Below are 18,970 nucleotides of genomic sequence, written 5' to 3' on the forward strand. Positions count from 1 at the left end.
AGCTTTCCATGTACCGAACGCAAATGCTCCTTATGCTCCTCTTCATTCTTCGAATATACCAGGATATCATCAATGAACACTACGACGAACTTATCCAAAAACTCCATAAACACTTTGTTCATCGTGTTCATAAAATAGGCAGGTGTGTTAGTCAGACCAAATGACATAACGGTATACTCATATAGTCCATATCTTGTGGTAAAAGCTGTCTTCGGAATATCCTGCTCTCGAATCTTCAACTGGTGGTATCCTGATCGCAAATCGATCTTGGAAAACACTTTAGCTCCTTGCAACCGATCAAACAGATCATTGATCATTGGTAGCGGGTACTTGTTCTTGATTGTTACTTCATTCAATCCTCGATAGTCAACAACCATCCTTAACGATCCATCCTTCTTCTCCACTAGAAGTACTGGCGATCCCCAAGGTGAAGAACTTGGGCGAATATATCCTTTATCCAGTAACTCCTTAATCTGCTTCTTAATTTCCACCAAATCCTTTGCTGGCATCCTATATGGTCTCTCCGATATTGGCCTAGTGCCTGGCAAAAGCTCAATAAAAAACTCAATGTCTCTATCCGGTGGCATGCCTGGCAACTCTTCGGGAAATACATCAGGAAAATCCTTTACCACTGGTACTTCCTCCTGCAGAACTCCTGATAAGGAATTTACTTGTGTCCTGTTTGGCGCATGACGGGATACATAGTTGATCCTTCTTCCTTCTGGCGTTGTGAGCAAAATTGTCTTACTGGCGCAATCGATGTTTCCTCCATACATCGACAGCCAATCCATACCAAGAATCACATCCAGACCTTGGGATTCCTAAATGATTAAATCCATTGGGAAAACATGCCTTCCTATACTTAATGGCACTTGAAAACATCCTTGACTGGCCATGTACTCCGCTCCTGGTGAGCTTACTAGCATAGGTGTTTTGAGAATCCTAGTGGGCAGGCTATACTTTTCCACAAATCCCCTTGATATGTATGAATGCGATGCACCAGTATCAAAAAGAACGAGTGCAGTAAATGACTTCACCAAAAACTTACCTATTACTGCATCGGGCTGAGCTTCAACCTCCTCCACGCTAACGTGGTTCACCTGTCCCCTGTTGAAAGGGTTCGGCTTCTTCCCAGAACTTCCATTGCCATTTTGGCCTTCAGGACAGTCATTTGCATAATGTCCTGGCTTCGAACACTTATAGCAAGTGACGTGGCTCAAGTCCTTCTTGGCTGGGATTGATGGGGTGCTGCGGTTCTGTCCATTGCTTCCTCCATTCCCATTACCATTCTTGGTGCCATTGTGATTGTGCGAGCTACCTACTCCATGGGTATGCTGAAAATGTCCTCCAGGCCTAGGGGTAAAACGTGGCTTCTGCTGAGCTCCTGAATTATACTTTCCTTGTCCATACTTCCTCTTGCGGTTCTCAATTTGCTGCTGCTTCCCTTCAATCATAAGAGCATGATCTACCAACTCCTGGTAGTTGTTGAAGGTGGCTACGATCAACTGCATACTCAACTCATCATTCAATCCTTCCAGGAATTTCTCCTGCTTAGCTGCATCCGTAGCAAAAGTCATCTGGGGCATAACGTGCTAGCTTACTAAACTCCTCCACATATTGGCCAACTGTCCGTCCTCCTTGGCGCAAGTTACGAAACTCACGCTTCTTCATGGCCATTGCTCCTGCTGAAACATGGGCAGTATGGAAAGCCTGCTGAAACTGGTCCCATGTGAGAGTGTCGACTGGGAAGGTGGCTGTGAAATTCTCCCACCAAGATGCTGCGGGTCCTTCTAACTGATGTGCGGCAAACTTCACCTTCTCCACATCTGTGCATCCTGCTGTGGTCAACTCCCTAGATATCTTGCGGAGCCAATCATCTGCTACTATCGGCTCGGTGCTACTGGAAAACACCGGCGGATTCAGCCTAAGAAAACGGGCTAAGTGGTCAACAGGTGGTGGTGGTGGTGGATTGTTGTTGTTTTTTGAGGAATTGGTGACAGTGGGAGAGGCTCCCACTGACTTTGTATTACTCACAACAGAATAGTTACATTTGTGTTACAAAGGGGTTTTAGGCCCCCCCGGCCATGATTGATACAAAGCTAGCTGCCCAAACTAACAATGAAATCAGAGAGGAAAGGATGAACCTTCTCCGGACAGTTGTGGGTCACCAAACCCAGCAAATGTTTAAATCTAGCTAACCATGCCCCAAACGAATACGGGATCCTCCTGAAATGTTGGTTGTTCCTTTCCATCCACAGGCTCCAAGCAGCAAGCAAGAAGATGTCCATGAAAAGCGGCCGACGCCAGTCTTCTCTACCACCAGGCAGAATGGCAAGCCTGTTGGTCCCCCCTGGCCACATCAGACCAATCCTACTCCAGCATTGTTGGGCAAAAGGGCACGTGAAGAAGAGATGTTCCACGGTTTCCTCGGGTGGGTTTTGGCAGAGCATGCAAGTATAGTCGCCCCCATCCACATTATAGTGCCGTCGCTTCAGCATATTCCTGGTGTTCAACCGATCTACCATAAGCAGCCACCCAAACATCTTGATCTTGATCGGGCATTTGGCTTTCCATAGCCATCCAAAGGCCTCATCAGCCATAACCTGTCTGAAGCAGTGGATATAGTATTTCTTAGACGAGTATCGTCCCAGGTCACAGACCCAAGTATCAACCGATCCACTGTCCAGACCGACGTGTGCGGACCTTTGCTGTATCTCTCTGATCTCTTCCCTGGCCTGGATCGAAAGAGGCAGACTGAAGATCGAGGCAGGATCAGTGGATTTGAGGATCTTGGCAACAGAATCATCCTCATTTAGGGCATATGAGAATGCCCGCGGATGCGTATCCATTAATGTGGAGGCTGGGTCTCCCAACCAGACATCCTTCCAGAAAAGTGAGGTACGACCATCTCCGGGGACTACCCTGGTGATCCCACGGAAGATTCCACTGAGCTGCATTACATCTTTCCACCAGAAGGAACCCACTGGCTCGGCGGTGTGCGGCACCTTGTTTGGGTAGTGCGTTTCCCAGATCAGCTGAACCCAGGGTACATCTTCACGATTGTAGAATTTGAACAGGTATTTAAGGAGAAGCGCGGTATTTTGTATTCTGACATTAATAACACCAAGGCCACCACACCGTTTCGGTCGACAGACAAGCTCCCATGCAGCAAGGGAGTTGGATTTGATCCCATCATCAGAATTTTTTGCCCATAGACAATAGCGGCGGAGTTTGTCCAGATGTTCAACTATTTTTGGGTGTAGCTTGATCGTACACATTGCATATATCAACATGGAGGTGACCACCGAATTGACCAACGTTAGTTTGGCCCCTGACGACATCAGTGTTAGGGCAGTGGAGGTTTTCCTCTCAACCGAATGGACTAATGGCATGAGATCAAGAACCGTCGGTCTCGTTGTCCCCATGGGAAGACCAAGGTATGTAAACGGCAGGGAACCAACCGAGCAACCAAACACTTCCGCCAACCCCCCGGCACGCTGATGATCAACATTGATGGGTATGAGGGTCGATTTATGGAAGTTAATTTTGAGCCCTACCGAAGCCGCATAATCCTCCAAGATAAGTTTCATACGGATTGCCTGTGTAGGACAAGCTTGCATAACCAAGATCGTGTCGTCAGCATACTGCACCACCGGGAAGTCACCTGCATTTTCACGTGGAATGGGTAGCTCTAGCAATCCCTGAGCATAAGCATCATTGATCGCAGCTTGTAGCAGATCAGCAGCAAGAACAAAGATTAGTGGCGAGAGAGGGTCACCCTGTCGTACTCCACATTTGCATTTGAATTTCCGGCCAGGAACGCCATTCAAGAGGACGGATGAAACTCCCGAGCCAAAAATCAGTTTCATCCAGCCCAGCCACCTATCATCAAAGCCCATGTGCTTCATGATTTCCAGCATGGGGGCATGCTCGATCGTGTCAAAGGCCTTAGCAAAGTCTAGTTTGAGCAATATGATCTCTCTTCCAGACGAGTGGCACTGATGAATGTATTCGTACGACCACGCCAGGCAATCCTGGATGGTCCTACCTTTGATAAATCCATACTGATTCCTGTGAATAATTTTTAGGATCACTTTCTGCAGTCGGTTCGCCAGGATCTTTGTAATGACTTTTAGACAACAGTTGAGTAAGGTGATTGGTCTGAAGTCATTAGCCGTCTCCGGAGAGGAATTTTTGGGAATCAAGGTGATGTAACCCTCACTTATGCTAGTGATATCCAGACCACCTGCATGAAATGCGTGACAGAGATCATAGAAATCTGTCTTGATAATTTGCCAGCATTTCTTAAGGAAACAGCCATTAAACCCATCCGGGCCAGGTGCTCTGTCATTTGGCATTTCCTTAACCACAGCATCTATTTCATCATTAGAGAATGGCGCGCTCAGCTGGTCCAGTCCATCAATCCTGCGAATGATCCTAGAAAGATCAAATTTCATGTTGGTAGGTTTAGAAAAACCCAAACGGTCTCTGTATGTATTGAACAGTACCCCCTCCTTGCCAACATGGTCATGTATATCGACTTCCCCAACTCTGAGCATGGCAATAGTATTGTGTCTGTACCTCTCTGTGGCCAAAGACTGAAAGAGTTTTGTGTTTTCATCGGCAAAACGAAAGTACCTGATCGTACACCTCTTTCGCCAGTACTCATTTTGGTATTTGAGCAAGGCCTGTAGATGGTTTTTCAGTATCTTCCTGAAGTTTGATTCCTGAACATATAGGGGTCGTTTATCCTCAAGTGCATCCATGTTTGTTAGAGTCTCATTACTGATTTGAATCAGAATTTTAAGTTTGGAGACACCCTTACTCCAACGCTTGAGATCATATCTCAGAATCTTGAGCTTTTTGCAAATTCGCGCCGCCGCATTGGGTGCGTGACATGGTTTAGACCATGAACCAGCAACAACCTCCATGAACCCCTCATGATCTGTCCAAAAATTTTCAAACCGAAAAAGCCTGGACCGTGGGATGCTTGATTCAATCGTGACCACACAAGGAATGTGGTCAGACACTGGCTTCCCCAGGGGCAAGACCATTGTGTTAGGGTATTTGGTGGTCCAATCAGACGACGTGAAAAACCAATCTAATTGTTCAAGCAGAGGATCATCTTGCATGTTACTCCATGTGTATGCACGGCCTTTAACTGGTAGTTCCATTAGTGATTGTGCGCGGATGATCTCATTGAATAGTAGCATGTCCGCAGCGTTGCCACCTGACTTGTTTCTGTTATTCGTGGAGCGAATAAAGTTAAAGTCACCCAGAATTAACCAATTGTCATCATCAGGGATATTAAGCTCAAAAAGCCAGTTTGTAAAGTCTAGTCTGCGCTGACCAGAACAGGGGCCATAAACATTGATTAGATTCCACGAATCATGTGACTGCGTGGCCACGAAAGAGATCCCAATGGCAAAAGAATCCACAAACCAAGATGTACCAGTAAAAACAGCACTATTCCAGATAACGATGAGGCCCCCAGAAGCCCCCACTGACGGTGCAAAAACAAATTTATCGAAGCGCTTAGGGCAGAAAGTCTTAATAAAAGCAGGATCGAAGGATTCACGTTTAGTTTCCTGGATACATATCACAGAACAACCGCTAGTATCAATCGCATTCCTAACAGCCAAAAGTTTGTCATCAGAGTTTATGCCTCTGATGTTCCACGAGAGCACATTCCACGATTTATTCATCAGTCGGGTAGCCTTCAGTGCTCAGCTTCCCCGGACGAGCTCTGATCATCCAGCAGCTTGTCACGGGAGATGGCTTCCGGACGAATTCCACAACTGCGCCCCATCTGTTGAAGATCCTCGATCGACATTGGCTGGGGGCAATCGGCAATGGGAACCTGCACAGGAGCAGCAGCCAAAGAAACAACATTGACAAAAGGAATGTCTCTAGGTTTCACCCTTGATTTTGAACGCCTTGCTTCCGGAGCATGGTTGATTTTGAAACCATCGTACTTGTTGGATCTGTTGCTTCGTCTGACAGTGGTTGTGTCCAGTGGCACTAATATGTTACTATGTTGATGAGTATTGAACACAGAGGAAGACGCCAGCACCTGGAGCGCAGTAGACTGGTCTGATGAAAGCATCATCTGAGTCTCCTCATCCGCTGAGACGAGCTGTGGAAGCGCCTTGAGGCCAGGAGATTGTTCCGGTAGATCCCAATTCATAGCATTGGAACGAGCCCTGGGTTTAGGCGAGAGCACACCAGATGGGACAATGACTCTCCCCCACTGAAGGGCAGAAGCAAAGATCCTTGAGAAGATGTCAGGTTCCGGCACCATACACTCAATCCAAACTGCCGCCGCTGCATTAAGATGATTCTGAATAATCTGAAAGGGATTGAGGGGCATCATTACAGGAGAATTGTGTTGCAGGGTGATAGTGGGCGTATAAATGCGTTTGAGCATGCCCCCAATCCATAGCAAGAACTCATAATCAACTGCAATCTGAAGAAAAAGAGAGTTTCCTCCAGCCCTGACGAACTCCCTCCTCGCTGCAGGACTGCCATTCACAAATCCATCAGCCAAAGCATCTACTGTTTGAAACTCCGAATCAGATGACCAAATGTCAGATAAATTATCTTGCACATTATGCTCCGGGTCCACACCATCCATGAGGGACGGACCATCATACTGAAAGAAGGTCCTAAAGCTGAAACCAGTGTAGGGTGGAGTTACCACAGGCCACACACCCCACCCATTGTTCTGAACATCATTAACTGGTTCAGGAGCATTCCAGGCCTCCGCATTCAAAGCATCCTGAGTAACCATCTCATCAATCCTTGCTTGTTGCATGAGGGTATAGTAAGGGAGCTGGTATGGGTGTGGAGATGCATTCAAAAGTGGTGGAGTGTCCTCATTGCCAACCAAGTTCGGTATAGTATTCCTGCCATTCAGAACATAAACTGGTACGGACCACGAACGAGCAAGACCCGGTAGTAAACCAACTCTAGTAATGACCAGACTATGCGGCACCTCCGCAACATCTTTGATATGGCATTTGACAAGGACTCTGGCCTTGTTCTGACCCGGGCGGGGCCAGGCAAGCATTTTCCCAAAGTGTGAGACTGCCTTATGAACATAATGCTCTGTTTGGTAGTCCAGTGGAAAAGCAAGAAACATGACCCAAGCTTCATATTCAAAAGCAGGCATACGCATATTGATGCTCTCATCATGCGGAACTAGTGAAAAAGTGGAATCCTCAGACAAAGCATGCGGACCTTCTCTAATGGCAGCATCTCTACTCTCCATATCCGCAAACACAACACATCCAATCCCCAGCGGGTAAACAAAGTCATCTAGCAGCTCATACTGTAAATCTCCAACAATAATGCGGCAGACCTCAGCTAGCCATAACTCCTTCTGATGATCAGGGACCGGAGGGTGGACGGAGACAATGGCGTACCTATCATGATTCAGAGGCGGATCATCCACCACCATGACATGTCTCTGGACCCGGTGAGCCGGCCCGCGATCAAAGGTAGATCCGTCTGGAGCGAAGGCGAAGGGGCTCACGGGGAAGTTCGCCATGAGTGACGAAGCCGGGGACTGCTTGAGAGATTTCGCCGGAGCAGGGGATGGAAATTGCTTGCTGGGAGCCGATGGGGAGAAGAGTCGAGATGGCGGAGGCGTGGGTGTAGAACTCGAGGAGAGCGTCGTAACACTCGATTGGGGTTTTTGGCAGGCAGAATTGACTACACCCTGACCGGGTAGGCGTATCGTCAAGCAATGGGGGTTAGCCACTTCCGCGTGGAACGGGATAGTCTGTTGCCGTTTCGAAAGGCAACCACCATGCGGATCCCCAGTAGCACGGGCCATACCAACATCCACAGAGATACCTACCTCAGATGCACCCGCGGTAACCCGAGGCAAGATCCTCTTTGATTGTGGTAGATTTTTCTTTTTCCAAGCCCATCGGGGTAGAGAGGCACAAGCCGGAAGCTTACGTGACTTGTGGCCCAAACGATGACATAGAGGACAGCGACGAAGCCCAGGACAAAGCCTGGTAATGTGGTTAACTGCAGAACATGCATTACATTGAGGGCCCAAAGGGTTCAGGCCTACTTTGCATGGCTCATGCTTGCGAGCATCAGTACGTGTAGACGTGCAGGCACATGTCCCAGAAATATCCCCACAACCTTGACAAAATATTCCAGTACACGAATCATCAACATGACCGAGACAATCACAGAGAGAGCAATGCAAAAGTCTTTTGTAAATGTATTCCTTGGAGGGGACTGAAGTGATTTGCACCAGAAGCTTAACACTATCATTATCATAACCGGCCTGCCAGCCATCGAGAATAGCAAATAATTTCTCATCCGAAATTGAATCCCATAATCCCATAATATATCCTTCCCCACGAAAAGATGGCAACCGTCCAGGAATATCGTGAGAAATAGGTACCGATATGGAACCAATCCGAAAAGAATCCTTAGAATCCGGAGGTGAAAAACTACCAAAGAAGATCCGATCTGAAGGCTCGCCGGAATGCAAGTCCGTCGGCGGCTTAATGAAACCCAAATTCTGCAGAACTGGTAGTGAGGCGGGATCCAGTGATAATTTACTCTGAGTAGAGAGCCATTTAGATTTGATCGCCGGGCCAGGTGATGAAGCCAGACCAGTTAGCTCAGAATCAGCGTGCCAAGAATGAATTAGTGGACGAGAAACCCCAGATCGATGAAGGTGAAAATGGCAGATGAAGTCCGGCCAAATTCGGTCTCTCAAACCGAAGATGAAATGTCCCACACGATTTGAGGCCACTGAGAAACGAAAATGCCGATCACCCAGGCGCAAGACATTAAAACTGGCAGCGAGACCTCCAATACATGACTGAAGAGCCAAACCCACCGAATCCACCGAGAGGGGAAAAGAGGCCGAAGAGAAGGAAACTTCAAGGAAGAACTCCTTGGAGCCGGGGTTGGGGACGAAGTGAACCGTAGATCCAAACCTAGCACGCACCTGTGCTTCAACCTTGAGGCCAGGGGAGAAATCCCAGTGGAGAAGGCCGTCCATTGGGGTCGTCGAGAGGCGATCGTAGGGTTAGACCCTAGAATCGCCATGAGAGTCGCCTGAGGTGGGTGGAGGAAGGAGTCGCCATTCGGGTGTGAAAATCCCCCCGTCTGCCATGTGCAGTTGCATTCCAAAAGCAAATTAACTAATATTGGATTGTTGTTGTTGTTCCCCTGATTCTGATTCTGAACTAGCAACTGCATCAGCGTGTTCTGCTGCTGGATCAACTGGGTGAGCTCCGGCGGAAAGGAAAATCCGGGGTCACGTCTCAGAGGCATCTGAGGGTTTTAGAAAAGATGAAATATAAGAATAGAGAGGGTCTAAAGAGAAAACACTACCCATATGCACATGAGGCAAAAGCACACAATTCACTTCAATCAATCAAACAAAGGCATACAATCGATCTAGCTATCTCAAAAGTGCTCGGACTACTATTTTTACATGGTGGACTACTACTACTGATGAGGTGGTCGACTAGAAATATTCTACGGTTGTAGACTCCATGATATCTGCTCCTGCTTCATCAACATAGTCATCATCGCTACTATCTTGTTCCGAGTCGGTGCCGTCGATGATGATGTAGTCCTCCAGGCTAATCTCCTTGGGTTCTTCATCTTCATCTACTGGGGTCGGGCCTCCCACAAATATTCCAATCTTCTTGATTAGATCGTCATTCTTCTCCACCAATACTTCAATTTCTTCTTCATAACCTTCGCGTGTAGCCTTGAGTTCTTCCTCCAGTTTCTTGATTCTAGTCTTAGCCTTCTTCAGGTCTATCATGTCGACGCACATCTGATTCTCCTGGCGTCGAATGTGCTGGTTTAACTCCTGGATAAAAGCTGCAATTGATCTATCCTTCCTGGTGCTAATCATCTCCCAGTGTTCATCTCGGCGCCCACAAATCTGGTAGATAGTATCCTTAAGATCCTTGCGGTAGACTTCTCCAATGCGTCCCATGGCGATGTGAGCTGCCATACTCTTTCCTAGACTCCAAGTTGGTGCATCAAAAGAAAACTCTATGGGTTCAGTGACTGGCATGAACGTCCTTCCTGGAACTTGAACTTGTATCATCCAGCGCTCTTCTTCAGGTAAAGTGGCGTTGTAGGTTCCCGTGAAGCTTGGTGCTCCTATGTTCAGGTATCTAGTGACTTCCTTCAAGTGGCGTCCAAAGGGTGTATCTTCATCTGGTTGTGTGAACTTGTTCCTTGCATCCGCCATCCTAAAGAGTAGAAAAGATGAGAAGTCAGAAGAGAAGAGAGTGATCTAGGTCTTTTGCTTAGTGTCGTGTCCTATAGTCAGCGTGTGCTCTGATACCATCTCTGTATCGACCAGACCTCAAATAGTCTGATCTCTGTGCTCCGGTGTCATCCCTGGATCAGTAAAGCTGACACCACACAGTACTCGGAGGATTTATAGCAGAGTAGCAATCACACACTTATTACATCGAGTGTCTCAAAAGAGAGCTTATTACAATAAATATGGCTTAAGGCCATCTAATAACGATAGCAGCGGAAGGCTTGGAAGATAAGTGAGTCCATCAACTCCAACGGCATCACTGAGTATAGAACCACGACCTAAAACTCCTTAATCATCGTCTGAAAAGTCTGCAACATTAACGTTGCAGCCCGAAAACGGGTCAGCACATGGAATATGCTAGCAAGGTAACACATAGAGAAAAAGGAATGCAACAGCTATACTATATGCATATTTGGCTGGTGGAAAGCTCTATGGTTACAGTTTTTGCGTAAAGCCATTTTTTCCCTACTTCAAAGGAATAAGATTAATTACTATCATGGTGGTTGCTAAACATTGGGAATGGTTGACAGCATTCTCAATCCCAATTAAGCATCATCATTAAAACCCAACAATATTAATTTTAGAGTAACATGTTGAGATTCACATGAAAATCCAGGAACTAGATACTCAAGATGTCCATAACCGGGGACACGGCTAATCATGATTAGTTTGTTACACTCTACAGAGGTTTGCGCACTTTTCCCCACAAGACTCGATCGCCTCCGTTTGGTTTCTCACACTACAGGGTGTTTGAGAAAACGGATGACCGAGACACAGTCTTTCAGAAGCGCTAGCAACTTACGATGGGTAGACCGGTACACCTACTTTCCCCTACATCTGCTAGTCTACCACTGTAAGAGTTCGCACGAATTACTCAACTATGCCAGAGCCCATAATGGCTTGTGGCTGCACACGGAAGTTTCTAGTATGAATAATCTCATGATCCCTTTGAGCCTGGGTGGTGGTCCAAAAGAAAAAAGGCAAGTCCTGGTAACCCCACGTGCCTCAATCCACCCAGATGTGTGTTAGGTTGCCACCTTAGATAAACCATTAATTATCAATCTCACATCTATCATGGATATCACTCACCCAATCCAAGTCTACTAGCATAGCATGGCATAATAAGCAAACGTCGAAGTAACTCCCAAGGGTTTGATAATAAGCAGGTAATAGGTACTACCTCATCTACTTCCCATCCCACATTTTAATTAGATCCTAATCATGCATTGTGTGAGGATTGATCTAATGCAATAAAACTGGGTTGTAGAAAAAGGTATGATCAAAGTGTTACTTGCCTTGCTGATAATCCGCGAAACCTAGAGATTCAACGTAACAGGCGGCGCACTTCGGGTATTCTATCGCAGACAAACAACAAGCATACAATAAGTACTCATCTAATGCACAGGTAAAACTCAAATAGAAGATCTAACCAGAAAGTTCAACTTAAGAACCCTGGTTGGCAAAAAGAATCAAATCGAACGAAGTAAAAGAAATCAAATGGCGAAAGAAAACAACTTCATTCTAGTAATCTGGATCTAGGGCAAATTTTACAGTAGCAAAAACTTGTTTAAGTTGATTATTCGGAAAGAGGGTTTCGAGACGAAACTCCAGGCGCTTGAATCGCCTGATTCCGATAAACGAGCGAAAAGTTATACTAAAACGAAAATCGGATCAGAAATCGCGATCAGAAAATAACCGCGAAAAATACGATGAAAAAGAAAAAAATGACGAACATATTTTTAAAAAAAAACAGCACGGAAAACGGGACGGCGGCGAACCTCGAAAGGCGCGCAACTCCGGCGGGCGGCGGCGACTGGGGCGGGCTAGGGTTAGGGTTTCCGGGGCTAGCGGCTGCTCTCCTCTCGGGCCGGGCGGCAGCTATTTAAAGGCCCGGGCGGCGGTCTCCTGGCCGGTTATGGCCCGAAGTCGGTTACGCGTTTTTTTTAAATCCGCTCGGAAGAAAAATAAAAGGAAATACTAAACGGACTCCAAAAATCACGAAATAAATTTTGCCGGGTTCCTAAAATCAAGTCCGATAATGTGAACATTTATCAAGGCCCAAACTACAACTTTGAAAAACGCGCATTTTTTCCTAAATTCAAATAAAAATACCGAAAAACTCCAAAATAAATCCTCAATATTTCTATATTTTTGTTAAATCCTCAAATATTTCTATATTTCTATATTTTGGGAAAGTCATTTTATTCCCTCTCTCATATTTTTGTAATAGAAATAATCGATGATAAAATAAATAAAATCAAATGACCCTGTTTACATAATTTGAGAAAACTCAAATATGCAAATAACGAAATCCCCAACTCTCTCCGTGGGTCTTTCAGTTGCTTAGGATTTTCTAGGATCAAAACCAAAGGCAAAAATAAAATATGATATGCATGATGATCTAATGTATAACATTCCAAATTGAAAATTTGGGATGTTACAGAAGCTCTGGTTTGTGAGATGCTTATACCCGAACCTGCCCCAAACGGTACAAATTTTTTACCATGGCATGTTGATGCTGCTCCATGATAGCATGCCAAGTTTCATGAATTTCAGACGAGTTTTGGATTTACTAGAATTTAAAACCAGGCATCTCAATGTTTTGCCGGCAATCAACAGTGCCCTGGTGTTTGAATTTCATTCCCATCTCTTGCATGGGCCCTAGAAATTCACCCAAGGACACACATGTGATTTTTTAATCAACTTTGGTGCATTGGAGGATGCGCTTGTAGTTCAAATTTGAATTATGCACATAAAATGCCTATAAAACCAAGTTAATGTATAAAAAAGGCCAAACAAACCCCAAAAAATTCCAAGATTGAGCACAACACTCCAGTTGTTCTATGTTGACACTAGAAATTTTTGAAAGCAATAAGAGGCAACGGATATCGTCCCGTCACCAAAGGTGGGACGTTCCCTATCGAAACCATCAAGCTTGTTGTGGGAAGCTCTCGTTTGTGAGAAGCTTATACCCGAACCTGTCCCAAATGGGACAAAGTTTTCACCACAACATGTTGATGTCGCTCAATGATAGCATGCCAAGTTTCATGAATTTTCAGACGAATTTTGGATTTACTAGAATTTAAAAACCAGGCATATCAACGTTTTGCCGGTAATCAACAGTGCCATGGTGTTTGAATTTCATTCCCATCTCTTGCATGGGACCTAGAAATTCACCCAAGGACACACATGTGATTTTTAAATCAACTTTGGTGCATTGGAGTATGTGCTTGTAGTTCAAATTTTAATTGTGCACATAAAATGCCTAGAAAACCCAATTAATGTATAGAAAAGGCCAGACGAACCCCGGAGAATTCCAAGGTTGAACACAACACTCCTGTTGTTCTATGTTGACACTAGAATTCTTTTTGAAAGCAATAAGAGGCAATGGATATCGTCTCGTACCCAAAGGTGGTACGTACCTTATCGAAACCATCATGCTTCTTATGAGAAGCTCTGATTTCTGAGAAGCTTATACCCAAACCGGACCCAAATGGGACAGAACTTTCACCACGGCATGTTGATGTCGTTCCATGATAACATGCCAAGTTTCATGAATTCCAGACGAGTTTTGGATTTACTAGAATTTAAAAACCAGGCATCTCAACGTTTTGCTGGCAATCAACAGTGCCCTGGTGTTTGAATTTCATTCACGTCTCTTGCATGGGACCTAGGAATTCACCCAAGGACACACATGTGATTTTTCAACCAACTTTGGTGCATTGGAGCATGTGCTTGTAGTTAAAATTTGAATTATGCACATAAAATGCCTAGACAACCCAGTTAATGTATAAAAACGGCCAAATGAACCCCGAAAAATTCCAAGATTGAACACAACACTCCTGTTGTTCTATGTTGACACTAGAATTTTTTTTAAAGCAATAAGAGGCAATGGATATCGTCTCGTCCACAAAGGTGGTATGTTCCCTATCGAAACCATCATGCTTGTTGTGAGAAACTCTGTTTTGTGAGAAGCTCATACCCAAACCTGCCCCAAATGGGACAGAAATTTCACCACGGCATGTTGATTCTGCTCCATGATAGCATGCCAAGTTTCATGAAATTCAGACGAGTTTTGGATTTACTAGAAGTTAAAAACCATGTATCTCAATGTTTTGCCGGCAATCAACAGTGCCCTGGTGTTTGAAATTCATTACCGTCTCTTGCATGGGACCTAGAAATTCATCCAAGGACACACACATGTGATTTTTCAACCAACTTTAGTGCATTGGAGCATGTCCTTGTAGTTCAAAATTGAATTATGCACATAAAATGCCTAGAAAACCCAGTTAATGTATAAAAAAGGCCAAACAAAGCCCGGAAAATTCATTCCGATTTCTTCCATGGTACCTAAGCATGCACTGAAGGACACAGATTTGATTTTTCAACCAATTTGTATGCAACATAGCATGTGCACGTAGTTTAATTTTCAATTGTGCACCTGAAATGGCTAGAAAACCAGTTTAATGTATGAACTGTCCAAACCAACCCTGAATAATTCCAATTCTTTTACGACACACATACAGTTGCATGTTCACTATAGATAAAAGGTCTAGCAATTCAAACACCATCCATTGCCGTTGTGACCCCATTTTGTAATTCAAATCATGTAGATCCTACACAGTTTATTCTCACCAATCGTGTGAGATGTAGAATGAAATATCTTGGAACACCATAGGTGTATAGTACGCCTATGGCTTACGCGAGAAGGTGCGTCGGCTACAGTCCACAGCCAGTGTGTCAAGCACACTAGCTTGCTCCCCCAAAACTCTCGCCTCTGCACCCCTCTTTGCTTCAGTCCCTTGATTCAACAGCCCCGGCATTTTACTCGCGCCTCTGCATCCCTCGCAATCTCAAAAATATCTACTCGCCCTTCATCCAAATTTTCAGTAGCCCCGCCTTGTTACTCCCGCCTAGTAAAATTTTCAGTTGCCACAGTAGTTCCTCAAAAACAACCTCCGCTCACACAAACACACACAACCCTCGAAACCATCGGTATGTCACCACCATCCTCGGTGCCTCCATCCTCAACCTCTGCCTGTGTGCCGGGGAGCTCGAGTAGCCAATGGCCAAGAGGTTTATCACAGCCTTTTCGCCCGACGCCGGCGAGATGGCCGCCGAGGTGTCCCCGTCGTCCCTCGCGGGCCCGATCCTTCGTCGCCGGTCCCTCGATCTGCCCGCCGCCATGCCCCTACGCCGGTTCAAGGACTTCCCCATCCTCCTTCGGTCCCGGCAGCCGACAAAGTCCTACCTCGAGGTCCGGCAGCGGTGGTGGGGGACGTTGGTCGTCGAGATTACAGATCGAGAGACCCACACCCGCAGGTGGCTCAGTAGCTTCCACACGGTCGAGCTCGTGGCCATGGAGTACGACCGCTGGTAGGTCCACTACCACGGCACGGCGGCTAGGCTCAATTTCCCCTTCGGCACATGTCCGTTCCACCTCGTTCCCCTGGAGCTAGGGGTGGTGAGCTCGGCTATGGCGCGGGACGACCACGAGGCGTGGGAGCGTCTCGAGGCCGAGGCCGCCGACGAGGCCTACATGCAAGAGCTCTGCTGGGAGCACCCGGAGCTCGTGGAGGCGGAGCGGGTGATCTTTGCCAGCACGAAGGGTGACAAGGTTATCGTGCTCTCCTTCGATGACGAGGTCGAAGGTGGCGAGGATGGCAGCACGGAGGGCGGAGAGGTTATCGCGCTCTCCTCTGATGATGAGGTCGAAGGTGGCGGCGACGGCGGCACGGAGGGCGTCGAGGTGGGCCCCCAAGATGAGGAGATCGACGTCGACAAGTGGAGGAGTGCCTTCGCCAACTACCCCGACAATGGTACTGGCCCGGACCCGGCTCGCGGCACACCGTACATGACGAGGAAGGATTGGCTCGACCTCTACTTCGACCAAAAGTAGTTTAGCTTAGTGTGAATTTATGTTTTATGTTCGGTTATGCAAAAATGTCTATGTTTATTTTTGAATGCATGCTACTTTCAGTTGAACCTGCTTTGAACTTGATCAAATTGTAGTTTACAACCTTAAGTTTAGGGGATCGACTAGAAAAGGCCAAAAATTGCTGGAGTATATATATATATCCACTAAGGGTTTTAGTCCTTTAACTTTTTAAGGATCGCCTAGAGATGTCCTTATGACTTGTTTATTTCAGTTCTTCACAATGTGATGCGCTATATGTGCAAATATTTGTTGTGCAGTTCAATTTCATCAATAACAGTTTCAACAATACCACTATGAATTACAATATTTGGTTGTTGTTAAGGATATTGCAGTTAACATGCCTTTTCCTTTTTCAATTGTTGTTTAGCAATATGCATTGTACTGAATGACTAAATATGCAATCCCAGGCTACATAGCAACAATGAAGAGTGTTACCTTAATGTTCTCATGATGTCTAGATATACATGTAATAAAATCTTATATAATGGGATGGATGGAATATTGTACTACATCATTTTTCAATTGTTGTTTAGTTTCTAATATTAACTTGGTGTTTAGTTTCTAATATGAAGTGGATCCTGAAGCAGTTTACTCAAGATTACCTCTCAAACTACATGATTGGCGGCCGGCCATCACAAGGGGTTAGACTAGAGTCCTGCATGCCTTCTGCATCCAGAAGAGCACAATAGGTCCATTCCGCTTCACCTTGTTCAGCAACTAGAATGTCTGTTGCCTCTTTCTTTACCATCTGTAATAGTTCAAGTATAGAACCCTAGTATATGTACCTGTTAATCGAATAATGCATTGGTTGTTTGAACCTGATGGATATGAATAAAGCTATAGCCTACTTTCAAGTTTAAATTAGGTACAATTTTAAATAGCAACAATTAAATTAGGGTGAAATTACGTTATGCAAGTCATTACGACACACACAGTTGGTAAAACACAAACGTTTGCGATATAAACCATAATCCGAGACAGTTCACAGAGAGGAAACATGTGCAAGCATGCACACAGCTGCCATTCGCAAAGCGTGTGTGATGTCAGACACTATCACATGCGGTGCGGGAAAACTAAATGTGTGTGATTGTCTACCTATCGTACACGGTTTATAATCATGAACTGTTTGTGATGTGCCAGGAATCGTAAATCTCCCGTGCCTGGAATCTGCCTAGTATCTTCCTAGAAAGCTCCCTTGCCTAGAATCTGCCTGGTTTTAGGTAGAACCACAAAACTCCGACTGCGATGGCAATGCGAGCACAAACGAGTAGCAACGATGAAGCGTTTGGGATATTCGAGATATCGGAAACGGTTATATAGGGACAACTGTATGCATCAAGGCTCCCTATCCCCTATGATTTTTTGGGTCGTGTGGGAAGGACCCCCCTATCGCCCACACTCACTTGGAGAAGGTTCCAAATGCCGTCACGGAAAGGGATAAAATATCGTTGCTTAGGACCAACGCGCACCAGTGATAAAAATGTGTGTGCGATGCAGGACACACGATTAATCTGTTCGAACTGTTTGCGATGAGGTGGAACAACAGAAACGGGCAGCCATATCAATGTGTGTGTGATATACGGCATACGGTTAACTCGGACAAACTATTTTAGGTTAGGAAACACAACAGAAACGATTTAACTTAACAAGACGTGTGTGATATGCGGCATACAGTTCACATGGATGAATAGTTTGTGATGAGCCAAAAGAACACAAACAAGTCATGTAAACAAGATGTGTGTGTGATACGTAGCAAACAACAAACTCGGATGAACTGTTTGCGATGAGAAATTACAACACAGATGGTCAATGCAGTTACTTCGTGTGCGATTCTGTGTGTACAAAAAACTTTGAAAAATGCAAACTAGTTGCTTGTGGTGGCGGAGTATCGCACACGATGCGTCTGAGAGTGCTCATGTGCGATGATTAATATGTTACACATATGTTTCCTTATGTTAACATGTGTGTGAATTTGCAATATGGACAGTTAATCTGCAAATGCCTTCGGGTCATTGGGCACACGCTTAAACTCAATGAACCGTGTACGATACTAATACTTTCCATGAAAATTTATGAACTTGGGAAACAACATTTGAGTAACATATATATAGTTGTTACACTATTTGACAATAGGAGGATCTTCGTAACACGGTTTTGACAACCATATGGTCCATATCTACACACTTAACATAGTAACAACTATCACATTTTAAGAGGCTAAGGGCCAACAACCATATGGTCCATACCTACTTAACATATATAGTAACAGCTAGCATATTTTAAGAGGCTAAGGGCCAACAACGACAACTATCCACTGGAAGCAGCTTGATCACGGCGACTCGACATCTCGTCAATGAAAAGGACGAGCCCTCCCGTGCCTTGGTAGATCATGAGTACAACAGTGTCTGCAATTTTCCAATATGGATGCATTGCCACAAGAAGCGAGAACTTGTTAATTTGAATGGTTCCCTTTCTGTGGGAAATACAGTACCTTGCAATCACTTTGGCGTTATTAGCAGGCACAAGTGTAATTCAACCATGTCGAGAAATCGATCCAGGAACTGCTACAGGCGGCAATTTTTGTTGACATGTAGAATAAAAAAACAATTGTAACATATCATTGAAGATATATATAGTTTATGAGCATCAACATTAAAATAAGATTTTTTACCAGCATTTTGTGCACATAATTGGTCTTGTTCAGT

This window comes from Triticum aestivum, chromosome 4A (assembly GCF_018294505.1).
Source record: "Triticum aestivum cultivar Chinese Spring chromosome 4A, IWGSC CS RefSeq v2.1, whole genome shotgun sequence".
Classification (NCBI taxonomy): domain Eukaryota; kingdom Viridiplantae; phylum Streptophyta; class Magnoliopsida; order Poales; family Poaceae; genus Triticum; species Triticum aestivum.